At 42.6% G+C, this 23,409-nt stretch overlaps 1 protein-coding gene across 2 annotated transcripts in view; it reads left to right on the top strand.

Moving 5' to 3' along the window:
* Window positions 1-23,409, top strand: part of grm8a (glutamate receptor, metabotropic 8a) — a 283,521-nt gene that overhangs the window by 918 nt on the left and 259,194 nt on the right. The gene's annotated exons all lie outside the window — the stretch shown is intronic.

Here is a 23,409-nt window from a genome sequence, read left to right as displayed (position 1 = left end):
GAAAGACCATCCCTCCTGTTACTGCTGGGAGGGGGAGAGAGAGATTCTTTTGTAGTGGTGTGTGTCTATAGAACCCTCTCTATATGTCATTATATCTTGTGTGTGTGTGTGTGTGTGTGTGTGTGTGTGTGTTTGCGCTAGGGAGTTTAGATCATTCCTGTCTCGTGACTGAGCCAAATAAAAATGGCTTTCGTGCACTGGTATCAATTACTGCTTGAATCTGTCAACAGAATCTTCATTCACTGCAGTGTGTGTGCTTGCGTATGTGTGTGTGTGTGTGTGTGTGTGTGTGTGTGTGTGTGTGTGTGTGTGGCAGAGTGTATGTGTTCTCTTTGTCCTAGCTTCTGCAGAAGTACTCAAACATGTGAGAGAAAATGCTTGTATCTCTTAATGTGTGAGTGTGTGTGTGTGTGTGTGTGTGCGCGCACACCCGAATGTGTGTTACTACTTCGATCTGAGTGTGTGTGTGTGTGTGTGTGTGTGTGTGTGTGTGTGTGTGCAAGTGTGTGTTGGTGTTGTCATCATTAGCTGAGCAGGGCTGATGGATTGCGGCATGATTATGAAATATGAGTCCAGTAATGACGCCCATGGCATTTCACATCCATTTCTATCCCGCTCTCTTTCACAAAAGTGTGTGTCAGAGTGTGTGTGTGTGTTTGTGAGAGTGTGCCTGCATGTGCTTATATGCGTGTGTGCATGTGTGTGATTGTATATTTGTGGCCCCACATCCATCTGATTCGCTTTTCTGAAATCTTTTTGTGTGCGAATGCAAACTTGAGTGTGTCTGCATATGTGTGTGTGTGTGTGTGTGTGTGTGTGTGTGTGCATTTGAACTCGTTAACAACCACCTCGTGCTTTGAATGGGAGATTTGTATATTAAACAACAACAACAACAACTAAACATGATTTATACAAGGATCTGTCACAGCAACAGCACTCAAACAGAACGCCTTTCTGGCTCCGCACTGCCTCGCTCTCATTTGCCTAATAGGATTTAGTGCATTGTGTGTGTGTGTGTGTGTGTGTATGTGTGTGCGTGTGTGACTTTGTGTGTGTGTGTCTTGTATGTTGGTGTGGGAGTAGATTCTTGTAAGTATGCATGTATCTACCTATAACAGCATTTATGTCTGGGTAAGTGTGCCAACTATTTTACACGTGTGTGTGTGTGTGTGTGTGTGCACGCGCGTGCGTGCGTGTGTGTGTGTGAACATTTGTGTTTATGATGGTTGGGGAGGGGCAGTTCTTGGGCATTTGCATCTGCATTTAAGTATTCACGTATATAAGTATCAGCGTTTCAAAATGCACATGCATGTGTGTGTGTGTGTGTGTGTGTGTGTGTGTGTGTGTGTGTGTGTATGTATGTGATATCATCCTGGCCTCTAGCTATGGTATTATATGACACAAGACTATCTTTCTCTGCATGGTTTAACATGAATAATGCAGAATGCGTCACAGTCTTAAAATAGTATGGAAGACACACACACACACACACACACACACACACACCGCAATAAACATATGTCTTTTTTAAATGGGCTAATCTGACAGTGGCAGTCACAGCCAGTCGCCCACTCAACACAAGGGGCTCAGCAGAAAGAGAGAGAGAGCGAGAGAGCGAGAGAGCGAGAGAGAGAGAGAGAGAGAGAGAGAAAGAGCAGCAGGGTCCTTTAATCTTGTGGCAGACAAAAGAGATTTAAACAACAGATTGTGCGAAATATTCAACATCCAAATCCTCCAGAAACACAGCCTTTCTTTATTTTTGCGGCGGTAGATCGCGGGGCGAGCCAAGAGCGCCGAGCGTCAGAGCTCAAAAGTCAGGTTGAACAAAAGTTGCTGGCTTCCCTCAGCCTTTGGTTCTCGCTCTTGAAGATGATCTTTATAGCGTCTCCGCTTCGTGTGATGACACATGGCGGAGAGCGAGGAGATGACTTAAGTTACTATAAGATGAAATTTTAATAATCTCTGTGGGGAAATCAGGCCGTTGCAGCAACACATAATAAAATGGGCAGGGCGGGGGCTGTTTCATAATGACATTCTCTGTCTCTCCCTGTGTTTTGTGCTCGAGTCTGTCTCTCTCTCTTGGAAGCTCTCTTTATTTTTCTCTTTAACCTCCCTTCCTCAGAGACTAACTACTTCATCCCCGGATATTGATTGCGAGCGTGCGGTTGGTAATTACAGTGCCGTTATGGATCGGTGAACCGCTGGGGGTTTTGGTCACTTCTCAAACCATCTTGAGGCGAAACCTTCCTCACAAGTCACGTCATATTACAACGTGCAACAGACTTATCATATACAGCCAAAGGCCTGAGCACATCCTCTGTTGAAAGAGCCATTAGTCTCACCCTTAAAGGAACACATCACCAATAAATAAATAAATAAATAAAAATAAAAATTTGTCATTATCTATGCCCCCCATGCCTGCTGGAAAACAAGTGTCTGCCTGCTGGAAAACAAGTGTCTTTGTCCATGCCACACACAGCAAGGCAGCTCGTGCAACATCACGGCAGCCTTCTCCAAGTCAATGGATAAAGCTTTTTGGAGTTCCAACAAGGGGCAAAAAGGACGACAGTATGATTCCATGCATGTATCTTTATGCTCTCAGTCATATCATTTAACTCTGTTTCCACCACATGCAGATTGTCAGCATAGCGTTGACAGCAAAAAGAGCAAAACATTTCCTGTTAACATGCACCCAAATTTTGCAAATTCTACTGAACTAGACTTGACTGCAAGAGTTGTCTTGTACTGTGCCAACTAGTGGCACACTCTCCTGTATTTCTGAACCAGCCTCAATGATCTGACCTTTAAAGTGATCTTTTTCAGAATTAGAAATATAGTTTTCTTACTTTTTTTTTTAAAACTGTGTGATAATTTTAAAGAAATTGTTTGCTTTTTTTTTTTTTTTTTTTTTTTTTGCTAATAAGGCTTAGGTGTGCAGTAACATGAACCATTTGCTATCAGAGGTTACAGTGATGAACTGTAGTAAATAAAGTAGTAAATATAGGTCTTTTCCACTCATGCAATGTGTATATTTGGCTTTGGAAGACTTGGATTATCCTGCACGAACTGAATGGAGCAATTTTATTGTCATTTTTTTGCCCTTTTTGGAACTTTTAAGATAAGAGAAGATAAAATAAGATATTCCTTTATTAGTCCCACAGTGGGGAAATTTCAAGCATTACAGCAGCAAAGTGGATAGCAAAATATGAAGCAAATTTACAGTATAAACAGATAATAAATAGCAGCAAGCAATATAAACACTATAAACAAGGGATATAGAAAAAATAGAAGTATGAAATAATTAAATAGAAATAAAGAAGAGACTAAACTAAAAAGGGGGGGAAAAAAGTTCAAAGTGAATGGGAGCTACTGTAACAAGCTGCCACTAGAGTGGCGCCATCTTAAAAATGCTACCCATCGAGTTGTTGTAGAGAATGCTGCTTTAGGGTTGGACTAACTTTCTCCCTGTGTGCTGTGTGGAAAAAAGACACTTCACGTGTGTTTCAGCTGACAAGGGGGTGAGTACGGACAAAATGCTCATGTTTTTGGCGAATTGTTTTTTTAAGAAGCAAAAACCCTGAGGTGGCAGAGGTTAGTGTGTGCTGTGAAACTTTCAAAGAAGACATATCGACTCCAAAAGTGTGGGTTGCCGCTATCAAACACCGACTGTTAGTACATGGATTACTATTAAAGAGCGAGGGGATGAAATGTAATAAAGCTGGCTAGCAGCGTTCACTTTAGTGCGATCACTAATGGGCTGTATGTGGCTTTGTCCGCCGCGACACCAGGAAGCCCTTAGTATCTTACAATGAAGTGAAAAGGGGCCTTTCATTCAGTGGCACTCACACGCTGTGTGTCGGAAGTCGAAAATGAAATTCAATTCATAAATTGATAAGTGGTGGCCGTCCCCTGGTGAGAGCAAATGGAATGAATTTGCCTTTGGGAATTCTGGAGACACTGCTTATCGTGCGCTCACACACACACACACACACACACACTGGAATCTCTACCCCTCATTCAATCAGTGTCTATTCCACTCTATTCAGCTTAAGAGCTTAAATGCACACACACACCCACACACACATATACACCCTTGTTTCGTCCGAGGAGACAACTTGTTATTGTCAACGTCTCTGCTGGTGTTTTTTTATGATGCTGTCTGTTCCAAGGCCAAGGTTGCAAACTGATGCCTTTCCCACGCTCTCCAATACTGCTTCACACACCCCCAGCTGTGCTTCTGCTGGTGTGTGTGTGTGTGTGTGTGTGTGCGTGATTATGTAAGTATCTGCATCTCCCTGAAGCGTGTCTGTAATGTATGTGTGATCATTTATGTGGGCACTTGGGGATTGGAACAAGCGTGTCTGCAGCATGAATATCCATATCAAGTGCATCCCTACATGTATGTACACTCCCCTACATCCAGAAGTATGTCCTCATGCCTGCACGTATGTGTGTGTGTGTGTGTGTGTGTGTGTGTGTGTGTGAACACAGTAGGCGACGAGAAGATTCCAGCTGGATCCACGATTTAGCTGCACACTGCAAAAAGTCTTCATCTTAGCAAGTCACTTAGTCTCCTATGCAGTGGCATATGCAAACTTTTTTTTTCATACAAGTGAAAAAATCTGCAAGTGATAGAGACGAAGATCCAACTTGTTTCCAATCGACATTCACTTGTTTTGTGATTTTTTTTTCTGGGAACAAGTAGAAATACACTGAAACAAAGCAGAATAAGGCAGATCAGCCAGATAGAATCAGAAAAATGACACTTCATTCCAGAAAATTCTCGAATCAAGTTGATTAGCACCGGGAACAAGTGGGATTATCACATCCTGCCGTCATATTTTTGACGCTAGTTTCAAGAAAAACAAGATTTTTACGCTGAATATAAGACTAAATGGCTTGTTAAGACAGAAATTTTTTTTTTGCAGTGCTGTGCCTTTTTCTCTCCGCACGTCGCGGGAATTTGCCGCTGCTGCGCTGTGTGATATCGCTGATAGATTCATCTGTGTGTGTGTGAGTGTGTGTGTGTGCTGCCACAGCTTTGATTGCCTAGGTGAGATTTACTCTGTTTCGGTAAATGCATTATTTGGCGTGAACGCCCCTTTTCCCAGTGGGTGTATGTGTGTGTGAGTTTGTGCTTTTTTGTGGAGTGAAGGGAGAGAGCACGCATGTGTGTGAAAGAAACAGCGAGAAAGAGACGGGATGTTGCTGTGATTCCACACACACACATGCAAACCGAATCATACATTTTCAGTTGGAAAGCAAATTAGCGAGAGCAAATATTTGCCCAAACACTTGGAAACATAAGATGAGGGCTTTTTGTACTAGTTAAAAGCCACACTAGAACAATCGCTTTTTGAGGCAAAGCAGCACCCTCAGAATTACAAATCAATTTGCGGCTCAACCTCACAATGGATGACAACAGCTAGATGAAAACGCAATTAACAGAAAACGTGGTAATTTTATTCCGACGCGCAATTCAGAAGGAATTCCTTCGCTATTATTCTGAAGGTCAGACAGACTTTGTCTACAATCCTGCAGATTGTTTGATGAAATAATGAAGGGAAAGACAGAGGAGAGCGGTGAGAGGAAAATAGCAAGAGAGAGAGAGAGTAAGCCACCGAGAAAGGCAGAGAGATGTAAGATGAACAGAAAGAGAAAAGACAGAATTAATAAGAGAGGGGGGCTGGGAATAAAGACCACGGGGCTGAGACAGAGAGACAACAGAAGGAAAAAAAAACAAAAAAACAGAGCGCTAGAGAGGGAATGAGACAGGCAGAAAGAGGGAGAGAGAGAGGGATGAAGACAGAAGAGAAAGATAAAAAGGGGAAAAAAAGCCAAAGAGACTGAGAGAGCAGGAGAGACGGTGGTATCCTCCAGAGAGTGTAATGAGGTGGTGTTGATTTCTTTCATGAAGGCATTAAGCATTAAGTGGGTGATGATAATGAAGCCACGGAGCACGCTGAACACAAGCAGGAAAACTCATTAGGATACGAGTGGGTCTGTTTTCGTGTGTTTGTGCGAATGCAAGCGAGCATGTGCGCATGCAATTTTTGTTTGTGTCTGAGCACAAGTGTACATACGTGTGTCTGCTTGTGTGCGATTGTGTGTGTGCGTTGGTGCGGTACGTCACATTGCTCCTAATCATCTGCAGCAGGGAAGAATCATGGTCGCTACAGACAGATAAGGGCACACGCAGCCAACCTCTACTAACGAAGGTACCCTTAATGAGCGGACGCCTAACGAAGGCAGACCTAATTGTCCTTCTGAAATTATTTACTTTCATTTGCGTTGAGTGTTGATTGGAGATGAATCATTCACATGAGGATTTTGCTGACTATACGTTAGGCTTGTTAGCAGCTAAACTGTCACAATCCACCTGGCCTCCCTCACTGGCTTTGAACCCTTTTTCTAGGTTTTACCACATTTCTGCCAAGGTTCCTTTGAGCAAGACACGCACGCATACACACACCACCATTCACATGCACAAACACAGCGCAGACGTTCGACTCTTGGGGCCTCTTAAGCAGAATTTGATTTGGGGTTACCACTGGGTTAAAAGCCTTCAATCCAAAATACACCTTACAAAGTTCTCACCAGTGATGATTGGACCACTGAGAGTTTCCTCACCTTGGCTGTTCATCATATTGTGAGCCAGGAGATGAAAAGTGCAGTGTTTCTAACACGTCCACTATATGAGCACCATGCAACCACCAAGAACCGATGCACTTTTCCCACTGCCTGGCTAAAGAGGGGTGTGGCACTGCGTAGGATTAAGCCTTGGTGAATATCCCACTTGTGGAACTGGCATATGCTGACGACTGCATTGTGTTGGTGGATGTATGCACTCTACTCAATGCTCTCTATTTTGCATGTTTTTACTTTTGTTTTGTTTTCCTGGTGCCTTCGGGTGCCCGTAAGGTGATCAGGTGCTCACCTTTGTTGATCAGAGGAGAAAGCCTCATGAGTTTAATCAGGTTCTTTGATGAGGAACAAGAGGCCGTTAGATCTTTGTTCGCTGAAACTGCTGACACTGTATGTATGTGTGCATGTGTGTATTCAAGTGTGTAATGTGTAAGCTTGTGCATGGATTCATTTCTCTCTCTCTCTCTCTCTTTCAGAGGTGGGTAATATTGACTTCAGCATGGAGAGCACTCGGTGCCTTGGAAATGTAGACAATATGCGATTTTACCTTCGGGGTATTCCGACTTTGTTTGATTACATTTGGACTGGAAAAAAAATAGATAGCTTGTAATTGTTAGCAGTCTGTTTACTCCTAGTGTATCACATCCTTGTCGCTGCAATCACACATGCATGACGGATTCAATCCATCTCCCGAGCAATGTGCAAGGTTCCCACTGAGATGCGACTGGGGAGGTCATCACTTGTAGCTTTTACAGCATATGTTTTCATGGCGGCTCTGATTATGCAATGAAATGTTTTCACCACTCGCCTTGCCACACAATGCATCTGCAACAGGATGAAGTGGCGGTAATGGATTCTCTCTCTTTTCAAATAAATGAACTCGACAAGGAGAGAAAATGAGATTGAGGGTTAGGCTCGCAGGGTGGAAAGTGCTTCCTAGAATTGAAGAGTTTCATTTCAAAATGAGATATTGGGCAGTTTACAAAAGAACACTTGAGGCTTGCTCTTAGTAAATGGTTGCTGGTGAGTAAAACTAATAGATTATTACAAAAGCTGCCATCATCAGCTTACATTTCCTTCTGTGGGTAGCTGCGGTGTAAAAATGACCCAAGTGTGGGAAGGAATGTAACCCGCAGTCAGCGTGGTTTGTGTATAGCTAACAAGTGTGTGTGAGGAGCAGTATAGGCATGTAAGAGGCGTGTGTGAGGTGGGGTGTAGTTGGAGTACGTCAATCTAAAGAGAAGCGAGTTTTAATCAGTATTTTTACACGTTGTTTTAGCTTGTGTTTGCACATCAGAGAGGACGGAGGATGAGGACATCTTCAAACACAAACTCCTGACCACATCACCAGGAAGGGGAGTGTGTTATATTTGGTTCATGAAAGTTGTGTGTCTGACATCTGACAAGAATATTTAGGTCAGGGCAAGACTTTCAGGCCTCTTAGGACTGACTAGAAAACTGCACTCATACACACACATGCACACACACACACGCACCAGCACCAGCACACGCACACACATCTACACTTGGGATTGTGCAGCTTTACAAGTGTGAAATTTGGTGCCAACCTGAAAATGGCAACTCTAGGTGTTGGAAATAGGAAAAGACAGCCTCCATTTTATCTATTATATACAGGACTATTGACTTGCTGTGTCTGCACAATGTGTTTGTGGTTGAAAATGACCAAATGTCTTGTTGACACAGACTGTAAGTGACAATACAGTACGACAGCAAGAAGCTGTCCTGTGCTTGTCGGCTGATCTTCATCTGCTATCAGAAATGACCTGACTGGTTGTTATCATTACACACAGTTAACAAATTATTTGATTGGTCGTGTCACCATAAATGTTTAATTTATTGTTTATTATTTTAGTAAGACCCTATTATCATCCTTATAGTGACAGTAAATCTTATAGATAATCTTATGTATTTTGATTGCCAGCTGTTGTTGCTGTGTTGATAAACGTTTATATGATTCTGTATGAGATAGATTTTTTTACTTTTCATTGTCATTGCTTGTAAAAACAAAGCAGTTTGATTGATTGATTTATTTTTTTTTTGGAAACAATGCACCCGGTCACAGGGTGTCACGAGTTGGCGTTGGTTTTGTTTTAAAGAGCGACTCAACACCAGCAGAAACTGTCTGCTGCACTGCCCTCTAGGGGTTGAAACTCATATTGCACATCTGGCCACTCCCAGTCAGTGATGTAGCCACAGGTGCTTTGCCATCGACAGCTGCTAAAAAATACCTGCTGCCACATCACTGATTGGGTGTGGCCACTAGTGCAACATGCCTGAAAGAGTCAACCACTAGAGGGCAGTGCAGCAGAAGTTCCCTGGCATTTGTTATTTAGTGCTGAGGTACCGTTTATGGGGTCACAGGCCAAAAAGGTTGAGAACCACGGCCACAGAGCACCACGAGTGGAAACTCTCTCACATGGGTGGCCACAAAGGGAATCAAACCCCAAACCCTGACAACCCTGACAATGTGTGAGATAGCATAATTAGATTAATAGATGTGACTGATAACATAGAATGCCTATAGCTACATTTTATAACACAAATAAAATAGAATCTAAAATAAATATGTAAAAAATCCAGGAAATCCTGGGGTTGCACGTGCTCCACCAGTTTGAATGGGCATGATGCCTCTGAGTGTAAGCATTCATTCATTCATTCATTCATTCATGTGCTTTCTAGCTTGCGTGCTAATATTGTAATACCACTTTCACACCAAGGAAGCAGGTCTTACTCATTTTTTTTTTTTTTTAACTAAGGACTACCTGCTAAAAAAGTGTGTGACACATGTCCATTAGCATATACCCTGTAGGTGTATATTTCACCCTCAGGTGTCACAATCTTCAATCCATTTTTTTTTTTTTCAGACATTCCTTTCAGGTAGTCTCTCACTGCAACGGCACTATGAACATAAGTCAGAGTCTAATCCAAAAGATGATGAATTACTGATAATTTATCACAAAGGTAAAAGTTACACTGATGTTGGGAACTAAAATGGAGACATGTCCTGTGTGATCATACCGACCCGGGTCCACACTGAGCTCAGGTCCTGCACGTTAGTTGGATTTTCGGTAAATGTAAAAGGAATCCTAGTGACGGTCTGAACACTTGGGTGATAAATTCTGCCGCCAAAGCGTGTTGTGCAGCGACACTTGGCTGTGGATTGGGAGAACAGCCGAAGAGGATGTTCATTAAAGTTAAAACATCTTCTCATCTTTTTTTTTTTTTTTGTTCAAGCTGTGCCACCTTAAAGGCAGTTTATAAGGATTTAATGAAAATCGCCCGCGTAAAGCAGATATAAGACCCAGATTCTTGAAAAATGAACAGCAGAGGATTGAGCGAGATCATTTCTCAAGCCTGTTATTGGGATGCAGACAGGAAATAGGCAGGGAATACATTTTTAATACATCTGCGCGGGGGGAGGAGGCTTCATTTGGTGTGATGTTTCAATTCTGGAGAGTTTGGGAAGTTAGAACAAGAGCACCCCAAGTACTTCAAAGATGAAAACATATTCTAATATACAGTATATTTAATATATCAGAGTGAAAGTAGGACAGATAAGGAGAGGAAATGAGACTGAGGGAAGACTCCCAGCAGGGGAAGTGGTTTCTCGAACTGAAGGGTTTCATTTTATTCCCATTCCAAAAATTAGGTATTGACCCTTGCCAAAAAAAAAAAAAAGAGAGTGGAAAAAAAAACATAAGTGAGCACGAGTATTAAGCGAAAACTCACTATATCATTTGTACTTTGGAAAATGGAGCAATCAATATCAGTTAATGTGGGGTTATGATGCTTGGGAATGAAACTCTCAAGACAGATGAGGAGTTGAAAGAAGTGATAGAGTGTAAGTGGTGCTCGTTTTTTTTTCCCTCGGTTTTTCTTCCTCCATTATTCCACCTCCTCTTCCTTCTTTTTCCTCTCAACTCCTCTGCACTCATCTCATCCCCTCTTACACGGCCTCCTCTTTCCGCCTCCTCGCCTCTCCTCTTTGCCTCTCCTCTCTCCTTCTCTGCTGTCGGGCAATAAAATCATGGTCAGGGCTCGAGGGATGCCGGCGGTGTTTTCACATCTCACAGTTATGTTACATTAAATCAGAGAGAGAGAGAGAGAGAGAGAGAGAGAGAGAGCAGTGGCGAAAAAAAGAAGAGAAAATAAAACATCTCTCTGCTCTCCTTCTCGCTTCCTCATTTCTCACCGCGCCTCGATTCTCTTCCTCGCGCTCAAAGAAAACGATGAGGGCAGTAAAACTAGTGATGGACAGAAAGAGGGAGTAAAAGAGTGACAGATGAAGAGAGGAGAAGGCAGTAAAGTGGTGATAGGCAGAGGGGAGGAGTGCGGCTGAAGTGGCCGAGGAGCCGGGGGAGGTGTTTTTACATCTCCTGGCTTCGTTACATTAGATCAGAGCGAGCAGGAGAGAGCAGAGGGGAGGAGGACGGAAAGACGAGAGGTTAAGTGTTTGGTTTTTCTTTCCTCCCCTGGACACGCCTCCCTCCCTCTCTCTCTCCTCCCCTCCTCTCCTCTTCCTTGTCTCCTGCTGTCTGTTCTGCGTTTCTTCCTCTACGTCTCCACTGAGCCTCTCTGACCATGTTAATAGCAGCACAGCATTATTTATAAGAGAAAGGCGAGAAGACACGGAAAGAACATTAACAGAGATGCAGGTTTTTTTTTTTTTGTGAAAAAACAATATATCTTTGAGGGGCCAATGAGTGGATGGATTGACTGTGTGTGTGTGTGTGTGTGTGTGTGTGTGTGTCTGTGTGCGTGTGTGCGTGCATGTGTGTGTGCATGTATGGTTTAAATAGATGTCCTCCTTTGGAGATTTATATAGAACATGACATATGCTGGATATTACTCTCACTCTCTCTCTCTCTCTCTCTCACACACACACACACACACTGTTTTTCTACTCAAATGGCTGTGTGGCTGTGATCAATATTACTTACTTATCGATTGACAGAGTAGAATGGAGAATGGGAGCTTATTTATAGCATGATCAATGTTTATGCATGCATGTATGCATATGTTCGTTTGTATGTGTGTGTGTGTGTGTGTGTGTGTGTGTGTGTGTGTGTGTGTGTGTGTACCTGGTATTGCTAATGTTGTGGGGACATAAATCTGTTTACACAGTCAAGTTGTGGGGACTTGCCTCCCTTATGGGGACAAAAAGCAAGTCCCCATAAAGGAGCACCATTAATTTTAGGGTGAAGACTTGATTTAAAGCTAAGATAACTCTTTCTCTACGACATCCTCAAGCCATGAAGAGAGTCCGTCTTTATGAAGATTTTAATTCCAAAATTCTAAACAGGATATCAGTTATTAAAAATGTTGCTACTTGAAATGAGTCAGACATTTTATAAGGAAATGCCCCGTGACCAGTCAGTGACAAGGTGCATTACTTCCTTGCAGTGTTTTGCCATTTAGCCCCTAAACTGTAAGTCAAAGAAGAGAGAAAGAGAAACTACTTCTTGGAGCCTGCCAGGACTTGTCCTCCTCCTTCTTTCTCCTCTTCCTTCCTCATCCATCCATCCATCCATTCACCTCTACTTCCTGTTTCTCAATCTCCAATGCTCATCAACTTGGTTCCAGAATTGTCTCAAACCTAGAGTCTAGTTTTTTATGTGAATTTTTTTTTTCATAGAGCCAAAGATGCAATGCATTGTCAGAGTTTAGTGTCTGCCTTGTTTCGAAATATTTAAAAACGTCCTCGAAAAATGCCCGAGACGAGAAGTGAAACTGCATTGGAGACAAGTGGGATTATCTCATCCCAATCAGGATTTTAAGACTGAATATGTGAGATTTTTTTTTTCAGAGCATTCGTCTGTCCTTCACCTCCTCTCTCCTCCCTCCCACTTCACTCTCTTATCGCCTCCCCTCCTCTTCTTCTCGCTGTTCTTTCCTTCCTTCCTCCTTCCTCCTTCCTCCCTCTCCATCTCCTCCCTCCCCTTTTCCTCCTTCCTTCCTGGCTTCTCCCTCATTTTTCTCTCTCCCCTTTCCCATTTTCTCCTCCCCTCCCTCCTCAGAGGCAAGCCGGCACTAAACGGCCTCGCTGCAGCGTCCGTATGTATTTTTAATGGACGTGCCCGTCATCCTGGAATCTCGCCCTGAATTATGCATAGAGGATGCACAGGAGAGGATAGGGGAGAGGGAGGAAAAGTGGTGAGAGGAGGAGGAGGAGGAGGAGGAGCTTAAGAAGTAGGTGTTGAAATTTAGAGAAAGAGGAAGACAGACAGAGGAGAAGCCCTGAAAAATGAGAAAGACAGTTGCCAGGAGAATAGAGGCACAGAGAGAGAGAGAGAGAGAGAGAAAGAGAGAGAGAGAGAGAGAGAGAGAGAGAGAGAGAGAGAGAGAGAGAGAGAAGTTGAGGTGTGCATTTTGTTGTAATCACAGCTCTGACAGTGGAGAGCAGAGAGCAACCCATCACCTCCCTCCATCAAGCCTTCATTTCTGTCCCCTGCCTTTAACTTCACCTGCACACCCGGCGTGCCTTCATCTCCCCCCTCTCAGCACTCCTCCTTTCATTCATCTCTCTCTCCTTCTTTCTCTCTCTTTCTCTCTCTCTCTCGGGGGCTCGCTTGCTTTTCTGTCTAGCTATTTCATCACCCCGCCCTCCCCGCCTCCGTCGCTCTCTCTCCCCACATCCCTCGCTCGATCTCTTTTCTGTCTCTCTCGCTCTTTCCCCTCCCAAACTTACGGCTCCCTCCTCTCTCTCTCACTATTCATCCCCTTCTCTTGTTATTATTCTCTCTCGCTTCCTTTCTGTTCCTGTCTCTCTGTACCTCCCCAAAAGATTGGCCTTCTCTGCAGCCGAGTTAATGGTAGGCCTGGAGGGAAGGAGGGATGGAAGGAAGTGAGAGAGAGACAGAAAGAGAGAGACAGGCAGAGATGGAGAGAGTGAAGGGGAGACAAGGAGAAAAGGTGTGGCTAAGAGTTTAGACCGTTATTGATTAGTGCTGGAGCTGCGCACCATGGGCTCTTTCTTACAGTGACTCGGCACGCACGCACACACACACACACACACACACACACACACACACACAGTCTTACAAAGTAATGGACATAGGAGGGTGGCCGACATGCACACTATGGGATAATGGAGCAGATTTGTGACTAGACTATTCTTCTCTTAATACTTTCTCTGTGTGCGTGTGTGTGTGTGTGTGTGTGTGTGTGTGTGTGTGTATTTTGTTGGTTTCACAGTGTGGTTTCCAGTATAACATCAGCTGGTTTCACTGGTAGCGAGTGCACCCAGTGGCCATTTACCTGCTGTGCAATGCATTTTCAGTTCTGTAGTTCACTTATTTATTTATTATTTGACACTGCATTTTATTTGATTTTTAATTCCTTTTTTTTATTATTCTTATCTATTCCACTGTTATCATTTTGATGATCTTTGCTTATTTGTTTTTGTTCATACTGGGGCTGGGAATGGTAGCCTGAAGCACTTCTTAACTATAAACAGTTTCTAACTAATAAAAGTTTTTTACTTACGTCAGTTTTATTATGGTAATGTACCGTCACAGGGTCTAATGCTTCATCTGTACTGCAGAGTACAGAACAGAGTACAGTACTTTAACCCTTTAAACTCTTATTTTCCCTTAAATTTCCCATTAAGTAGCTTCAAAGTTAGAAAACTTTTTCCCCATATTTATACAACAACATTCACATTCTGTATCTGCTGGCTGAAGCAGAAAATATCTAAGTGTGTTGTGCATCATTTTATAAACATTTCCCTGTAATTCAGCAGGACATGGTATCATATTTTATATCTTTGGAAACCTTTTGGATCTCTGCTAGAATTTAAATTGAAGTTCTGTTGGTTTGAACAAACTTTGGCTACGCATCAGGCATTTGTGATGGCAACTCCACAGATGGGACGGCACGGTTGGTGACTTTAATGGGGTACCTCACCCCAAAATGCATATTCAGTCATTTTTTAGTTTACCTTCCCCCAAACTCCACTGAAGTTCCCTGGACTCCCAGTCATCTCCTGGAGTTAACAGGTCCATGTTTTTACAACTCCAAAGAAAGCATAAAATGTCCATCAAATTTCTGCAAACAGCTCATGCAGCAAAATGTTGTGTCGCCAAACGATTGCGCTGTGGGTCCCGGAGCCCAATATTTACCTCATTATGTCCCGTATTTTCCGCGCTGGCGATGCTTTGTTCTGTGACACGCCAACAGCAGCCTACAGCAGGAAGCAGTCTTCCACCAGAGTGCTTCAGGGTGTACACATGACCAGAGCGCTGGCAGTGAGGAAAATATAGCATATAATGAGGTAAATATTGGAGTTTCAGAGCCACTGCGCAATCATGTCAGCTTCAAAACGCGAGCTGCTGGGGGAAAGATTTGATGGACGTGTTGGGCTTTTCTGGAGCGGTGCAAAGATGGCATTGGAGGAGGCTCAGAAACTCACTGTTTGTTTTAGTGGTCCTATCAAAATAATGTAGTTTTGAGTGACAACAGGGTTGGATAACTAATGACTGAATTGTTATTTTGGGATAATCTAGTGCATCTTGTACAGAGCTTGTACAGTAGGTTTCTGTTGTGCAAGTTGTATTTTCTGTTTTGCCTGTGTATAAGCCCTGTCCTGGTTGTTCATTATTTTTATGTACTGTATATTTTATTTATGTGACAAAGGAATTTTGTACAATGTGATGTGTACTACTACTATCACACCACTAAAGGCGTTTGTATGGAGCCTGTTGAAAAATAGAAGAAAGAAGAAATTCTCGATCAGGAAAGAGACAATTCACATGGAACTGGTATTACCAGAGGCCCTTTGTGTTTGTGGAAATATGGTAGGTAATTTGCACTGCAATTTTTACTTTACAAATTACAGAAGATTTCCATGGTATTAAGATCACAGACGACCTCGGCAATTATTGTCACTACAGATCCCCAGGTAATCCTATTCCCGTGCACATGGGGCTTCATTTGTATGAGGTGAGCTGAGTGAGATCCATGACTCCTGTTTCCTTGATGTGATTGATTGCATTGCCTATATCTTGTTCGTTAACATAAACTACGGCAACAAGCATGTAGAACGATCTTACTGATAGAATAATCCCAGACACAGAACGACACAGCTTATTTCCACTCCTGTTTCCGAGGTGTTTTTCAAGCAGAAAACTCTGAAAGATGATCTTGAGGAACAGAAACAAAAATGAAATGTATTATCCATCACAGTAAATTGATACAAACAAGCTGTGCAAGGATACCTCCCTGGATAAGACATTGTTCCAGGGCCGGGGCTGCCTTTCTAATCTGTATCCTCTGGCGCTCAGTGCCAAGCAGAGGCTTCAGTGAAACTCCCTACCAGTAGCAGCACATTTTATCTATTAGGCCACTGGTTTGATTAAATTTGGTTTGCATCAGTTTGTTTGACAATTGGTAAATCCACTGGGTGGATTCTAGTTGGGACAGGCAAGTGTCCAACCTCTTTCAAGCCGACATTTTTTCATCTGTAACACTTAGATAATTGCTCTTGAGTCATTGTTGATGCATCTTGCTAAAGTTTGAAAAATGTCCCTATTATCAAAGCATTGCGTGAGTCACTTTCACATGTGGTTCCGCTGGCTGTTCTGATCTGCGTTGTGGACTTGCTCGCACCAGTTTGGGCCCCCTCAGAAATGTGTTTGCCACCAGGCGCTTTTCCAAAACAGTCGAGAAGTGCAGCCAGTCTTCCTTAGAGTCAACAGTTGACATGGCAAGTCTCATAACAGCAGCAGGGAACTGGATTTCATCTCTTTATTTATTTATTTATTTATTTATTTTTAAATGAGGCGCCGGGAGAGCATTTAGCTGCTCCATGTGACTTAATGTAATTAATTACAATCTGCACTATTAGCACCACACTGGGCTGTGTGCGGAAGGGAGAGGAGAGGAGAGGATGATTGATAAAACGGAGGAGGAGAGGAAGATAAAAGAGATGTTGAGAGGAGTGGGGAACGGAGGATGCGGGTATAGGCAGGGAAATTAGATCTGCGGATTAACAGTTGCATGCATACAGAGGGAAACATAAACAGTGTCAGGCAGACTGGTAGAAAGAGATTATAAAATTTGCGGAGACAGACATCAAAGAGTGAGACAGAGCAGGACAGCGGCAGGCATAGAGAGACATAGAAAAATATAAAAAAAAAAAAAATATACTCACTCACTTCCTGACTACTGAATGCCACTTCTACTATCTTGAACTATCTTTAATAAGAGATCTACTGTACTGTGTCACATTTAATTAACTTCAATTTATATCTTTCTATCGGTCTGTGTAAAAGCAAATCCATTTACCTCTCAGGTCCACACACTCACGTACATTTTTCAGCAACCTTGGGCACATTTTCAGGTGTGACAAATTTGCGATATCAGGTTATTGTGAGGGACTAACAGTTTCAATCAGGTCTCTTCAGGCCCACAGACAAGAGAGCATTAATAAGACTATAATAAGCCTCAAATCTCAATTGAAATTTGAGGCTTCTGTGGAGCATTGGCGATATCAGTCCTTGCTGCAAAATAATGACACCTCCATCCATTAAGGACTAAATAAATAAACTCATTCATTAATTATAGCTGAAAAGGGTAACACCAGAAATGTCCGTCCTCTTTTGTCTACAGGGCGGGACAGGGCAGGAGTGTGTGTGTGTGTGTGTGTGTGCGTGCGGAGGCTAGATTGCTGTTAATGAACACACTAACGATCACACCCCGTTAATACATGCCTATGGCTGCACTAATAAGCTGCTGCAACCAATTGACATCGCTCTCATTTCCATTTAATTGCCACTCCACATCTGCAAATGCATCAGCCTTTAATGTAGTCGTGTCGTCCACGTCCTTTTCCTCCCTAACCTCGACTCTCACATACTTCCGCTCTTACGTAACATCCATCTGTGATATCCAGCCCATTCTGCGAGTTATTTTGTGATGATTTTGCTCTCACGATCGCTATCTCATCCTCTCTCTCCACCTATGTGTAAATCCCCGCTGGGTGCAACAAGTTCAGACACTCTCTCAGATATATTGTTACATTTTGGGGAAAATAGGAAATCACAAACTGGCAAGTGGAAATAGACGATGCAGGTTCAGTGAAAGTCAGCACAACCAAAATGTAATTTGCAGTGCTTAATCGCAAAATAACTCCTGGAATACACTGAGTTGATGATCTGTATAACAATATGGAGTGTCGTAAAGGATGAAATTTTCCTTTAACACTCACACCGGACTAAATAAGATGTTACAGACCCAGATTTTAGCTCTGACCTTCACAGAATTTAGCTCCAAAGCATGTTTTAATGTGGCTGCATGTGCTCACTGTTTCCTTTGAGGCAGTGTCCCCGACCAGCAAAGCAGTGAAGCAGAGCTGCATCCATACTCAAGTTTTTTTTTTGTTTTTTTTTGAGAAGCTTTAGGGGGATCTTTAGGGCATACCTCATGCTTGTCAATCAAATTTGTGCATGCAGTTCATGCATGTAGCCTCAATTCAGTAGCCAGCTGGTCACAATGGCAGAGGAGCAGGCAAAGAAGTTCCCCATCCCTGCATTGCCCAAGACAGAATACATGGAAAAGCAAAGTGATAACAGAAAAACTTTTGAATGAAAAGACTGGAAAAAAAGAAAAGAAACAAATTAAAGTGCTTTTTAAAAACCAGAGTTTATACCGGAGCTGCTTTTCACCGATAAAGAGAGCTGAGAGAGGAGAGGAACTTGAAAACAGATGGAGAAATAGTGTTTTCTCTGATTGGCAGCTGAGTTTTCCATCTGTTTGAAATCAAGACTGGTTTTTGACAAAACACATTAATGAACATGAGTGCAAGATGTTAACATGGGAGAGACGGCAAGAATGCTAATTTGTATCTGCAGTCCCGGGGCAGATAACAAAAAACACAAACATAAAGGGGGAAAAAAATGCACAAACAAAATAAGTGACAATTTAATGCTATTATTGGAGCATATGTTACAAGTCAGAAGATGGTATTTAACGTTATACACCATGAACATGTTTTATCTTTTTGGAGGAATTCTTCAGCTCTGTGTGTCATGAGACGCAGCCGGGAGAGGACGGGGAAGGTGGGACGGGAGCGCGATTTTCTTTTGAAATTTTGGCTGCCACTAACCTCCTGTTGCAAGATTTGGCAATAATCTTTGCCACTGAGCAGTTCCATTAGGGAAGCTGAGGATTTAGTGCCTTGCCCTGCAGGACTTTGGTGGAGCTTGATATCGTACCGTTTCCCAGCCATTCACCACGAAGCGCCCGGAGGATTTTAAACTGCTGACATTTTGATCACAAGCTCCGTCCTCAAACTGCTCGGATACTGACACCCCTCATTTCCCAGGCAGTAAATATGAGTGTTTCCTTGTTTGATTGCTTCAAATCCCTCTCTGCTTCGGCCTCTCCTCTTGTCAGCCCTGACCTTCAAAGAGCATTACACACAGGGACGACTACCTGCTGAACACCTGCTCTCTCTCTCTTGCTCTCCTATTTTCTTCCTCCTTGTCCCTTTTGCCTTCATCTGCTCATGCATGCACGTGCACACACACACACACACGCACACACACACATGCACGGACTGACAGTAAAACCTTTTACACCTGCCCAGCTGCCTGCAGGGGTTTTTATGTCTTATTAAACACTTTTCTCTCGTCAAAGGGAGACGAAAAGAGGGGAGACATCCAATGTCAAGTGTTCAGAAGTCATCGCAGGACCCAGATTCACTCAGTTTCACTTCACTGACTGCTTTGCACCTTTTCTGCTGCTCCTGTGTAAAATTATGCATTTTTAAAACAATCTTGACTGTTGTTGCACCAGCTACTTTGAATTCAGTATCTTCGGGTGCTTTCTCACCTATTAGTCCTGTGGCCCGGCCCAAATCAGAGTGAAATTGTTACTGCTGGTTTGTTTTCAAGTTGGTCACATTTGGTTTCACACTGCATAAATTTAAGTGGACCAGAAAATAGAAAACATTTACTGAGGGGTGTGTGAAAAGGGCAGGACTGGAGAACTTATTGCAAAAGTCTCCCAGTCATTCGTCAGAAATTTATACCGGCGGAAACTGTGAACAAACTTTTTGGAAGCATGCATAGAAATAAGAAAAATCAACAAAGCATAAGGAAATCAAAGCCGGCGTCGCAGATATGTTTGGAAAGACCGGCGGTGACCCTTCTGTGGTGTTTCCTCTGAACACTTTTGGAAGATGTGTTGAACTGCTCTCTCCAAAGAAGATGTCAATCAAATGTCACGATGATAACATATGTTTGTTTGCTGCACTTCCTGCAGTTGTTCAGGGGTCAGTTCAACCAGACTAAAGATGTCAGATGTGTCTTCAATTGTCCACATTGTCCTGTCTGCTTCACACCCACCCGCAGATGTGGCTAAAACAAAAATCTTTAGTAAAGCAAAACTGATATTTTCCCACCCAGGCGAACCCAGACTCCGTCTCCCATGTGGAATTCAGATCATTCAGCTAAAAAAGGAAATCCCTCTTGGCTGTTTTGGAAGCTGTTTGCCACCCCGCATGAGTGACCTGGGTTAAAATCTCTTATATTACATCCGCACAGGATTGGGTGTTTGGAAGGCTCAATGGTAAATTTAATGCGGGAGACGTCTGAGCCTGCTGCGAGTTTGTCAAGTCCTGCAGAGCGATGCCAGCGAGGTTATACACAGAACCTCAGGGCGCTGTTTACCACATGGAGGACTCATCTTCCACTGCAATGTGGTATTTATGTCTTGCATGAACAATATAACATTGTTTAATCCTCTAAAAACAGAGACGGATCTAGACCGATGTTAACGTAAAACATGAGACAGAGAATAACTCACACATCTTGTTTTTTACCTGCATGAAATCATATTTTAGTTGTTTTTTTTTTTTTTTTAGCCCTCAGACAGATAATCACCTATAAAACTCAATATCCTGTGTAAACAGTAAACTCAACATAGGCGCTATGGTTTTCCTCTTGACAATATGTGAATAAGCCAAAATCTAGATTGGGTAATAGATGATGCATGATGCTTAGGTGCATCATGTCATGTTTCATTTGGCCAAACAGCTATATTGCATTTGCAAGTAAGTAAATTCTCTTTCCTTTTGATGAGCTGTGATAACTTGCCATAATGCCTCCTATAATTTTATATTTGAGTGTTGTGTTCAGCCAAAATCCTAGGTTGCATACACAATTTAATTTTATGGACTAAAAAAAATCCTGTCCAAACATTTAACTTGCAATTCCTTTTGATGGTGTGTAAGCGATCCTAAGCCTGCGCAGCGTAATACCTGTTGGCGGGGCGATTGAGAAAGCCCCTGGGAGTGCTTACCACTGCTTAACTCCATAAAAAGCAGCTTCGCAACAATACATAAAACTCTCCAAGCGTGTTTCACTCGCCGTCTCAAAGGGGATTTAACTGCTAAGACAAGACAAGTCCTTCCCTTCTCTCACTGAGCTCCGTCCAAGTGGAGCTGGACACCTGCCAGGGTTTATGCACGGAAAAATGCGTTTTACACACACACACACACACACACACACACACACACACACACACACACACGGGTACGCGCATACACAATCAGTGAGATGCACGCACACACACAAACGCAAAGCACAAATGCACAGATATAAATATACACACACGCGCAAAGATGTGCATGTTGACATCAAAACAAGTGCTCAAAACACACAGGTACTAGAATACGTGTGCATGTAAAGAAAAGTAAGTACACTCGTACAGACAGATGCACACACACACACACACACACACACACACAGACTTGGTGCTTTGCTATAGTTAGAGGATAGTTTTATGGAGAAGTGTAAAACTTCTGTGTTCTGCTCCCAAATCCTCACCCAACCCGTAAAAAAAAAAACCTAAACAAGATGTGATCAAATATTGCAGCTGAGGCATCCTCGCTGTCACTTCTAGTTCGTAAAGGCCAATGAGAAATGTTTTTATTTTTTAGTTTTTTTTTAAAGTAGCAATTCTATGACATCATCACATCACATTATTGAAGACTGCTGTCAGAAAATGTGCCCAGTCGCTTTCATGTGCCCATATTTAATGTTTTATTTTAGGCTGACAACTAAACATGATTTAATTTGGTGGGCTGATTTCCACTGGCAGCATGTCTAAATGTTTAAAACAAGTTTCAAAAATGCAGCAAACTGATAACTCTGAATTCAAAAGTTTACGTGAATAACCAAAAATTTGAATTTCCAAACGAATTCCTGTTTGGAGCTTTACAGATAATGTGCAATGCCAAGTTAAGCCCCTTATTTAAAAACTGCTGAGAGGGTGAGCAAGAGAGAGAGAGAAAAAAAAAGCTTGTCTTCAAAAGACAGACACAGGCTCTGAACTCCTGTGTGTCCCGCTGGGGCCCGGCTCGCTTGGCTAGCTTAAGGGGAATTCATGCTTCAAAATGAAGTTGTTGGTTTTTGCGGGGTAGGGGTGTGTGAGATTGGGGTGCAGGGTTGGCTTCTTTTCGGTCAAGTAGATGCGTCATTGTACTGATGTGAAGCACAGCGACTCCTCATGAACTTGTTCATCTTCCTCTTGTCATAAACACAGCAGCCATGTATTCACTGTGTGGCAAATCCATATCTCACATTCACAATCCCTCATATCTACCACCAGTTAAATAGCAGATTAATTCAAGAAGATGCTTCCATTCCTACAAAAATACGGACAGCAGACTGTAACATCAGGTCTTTAACAAATCTTAGCCCCTTAAATTCTGCAGTGCCCTTAAAAATTCCCCTTTAACCCTTTATCGGGCAAGTGACTATTTTTGGTAATTTCAAAAATTTTACATATCAGGCCTATCCCCTGTCTCAGTTAGTTCAATAATCATTTGGGCTTCACCCAGCCAATCAGCAAAGATCGCTCTACATCCCAGGTCACATGATTGTGGCATTTGACCAATCTCATTGGCTTTGATTTTCTATAGGAAAATGAAAATTTTAGGAATTTTTTATAAAAGTAATAAAGTCATGTCATGTTCACTAATAACAGTTTAGGGTTTTTTTTGTTTTTTTGGTTTTTTTTTGAATTTCAAAATATTTCAATGAGTGCCCTATAAAGGGTTAAGTAGTTTTTTTTCCCCATATTGTACAACACTGTTGCACACATTCTGTATCTGCTGGAAACTTATTGAGTGAAATATTCAAACCCAAGATGCCGTTGGTTCATGGTTCATGCACAATTACATCAAATGGAAGATACCTAGATGTCTTGAACATAGTTTTATACATCTCTCCTTATGATTCAGCAGGAAAAGTCTTGGAAATCTCCACCAGAATTCAAAATAAAATTCTGTGGCTTTGAACTAAGCCGAAGACAGACAAACCCACCGAGGAGACCGGCAGGGTTGAAGAGATTAAAACGTTCACACTGAAGGCTTAGTCAGGGTTTAACCAGCACTTATTTTGCATTTGGAAGAGCTAACCTGCGGTGACTGACTCAGCTTCACGACCCCACCTCTTGATCGGGGTGTACAAGGCTTGATTTCAGTGTAAATGGCACAGCGCCTGGGTTACTCACAACACAGATGATCTCACTGGTTGCATATGGGGCGACTCGGGCGATGATGATTTTATGAGCGTGGATATGTGGCAACATTTCAAGGTGTGGGCGCTCCTGACCAAGAGAGATCCAGAGGCAGATGATCAGGACGATGAGGGACAGCGTTGTGTGTGCAAATGTAGCACGGCAGCTGAACGAAAGACACATCCGACAAACCTAAAAACAGGCCATAAACAAACTTAA

Source organism: Myripristis murdjan, chromosome 23, assembly GCF_902150065.1.
Source record: "Myripristis murdjan chromosome 23, fMyrMur1.1, whole genome shotgun sequence".
In the NCBI taxonomy this organism is placed as follows: Eukaryota; Metazoa; Chordata; class Actinopteri; order Holocentriformes; family Holocentridae; genus Myripristis; species Myripristis murdjan.
Note: the sequence above shows the minus strand (reverse complement) of the source record. Positions and strands in the feature narration are given on the sequence as shown.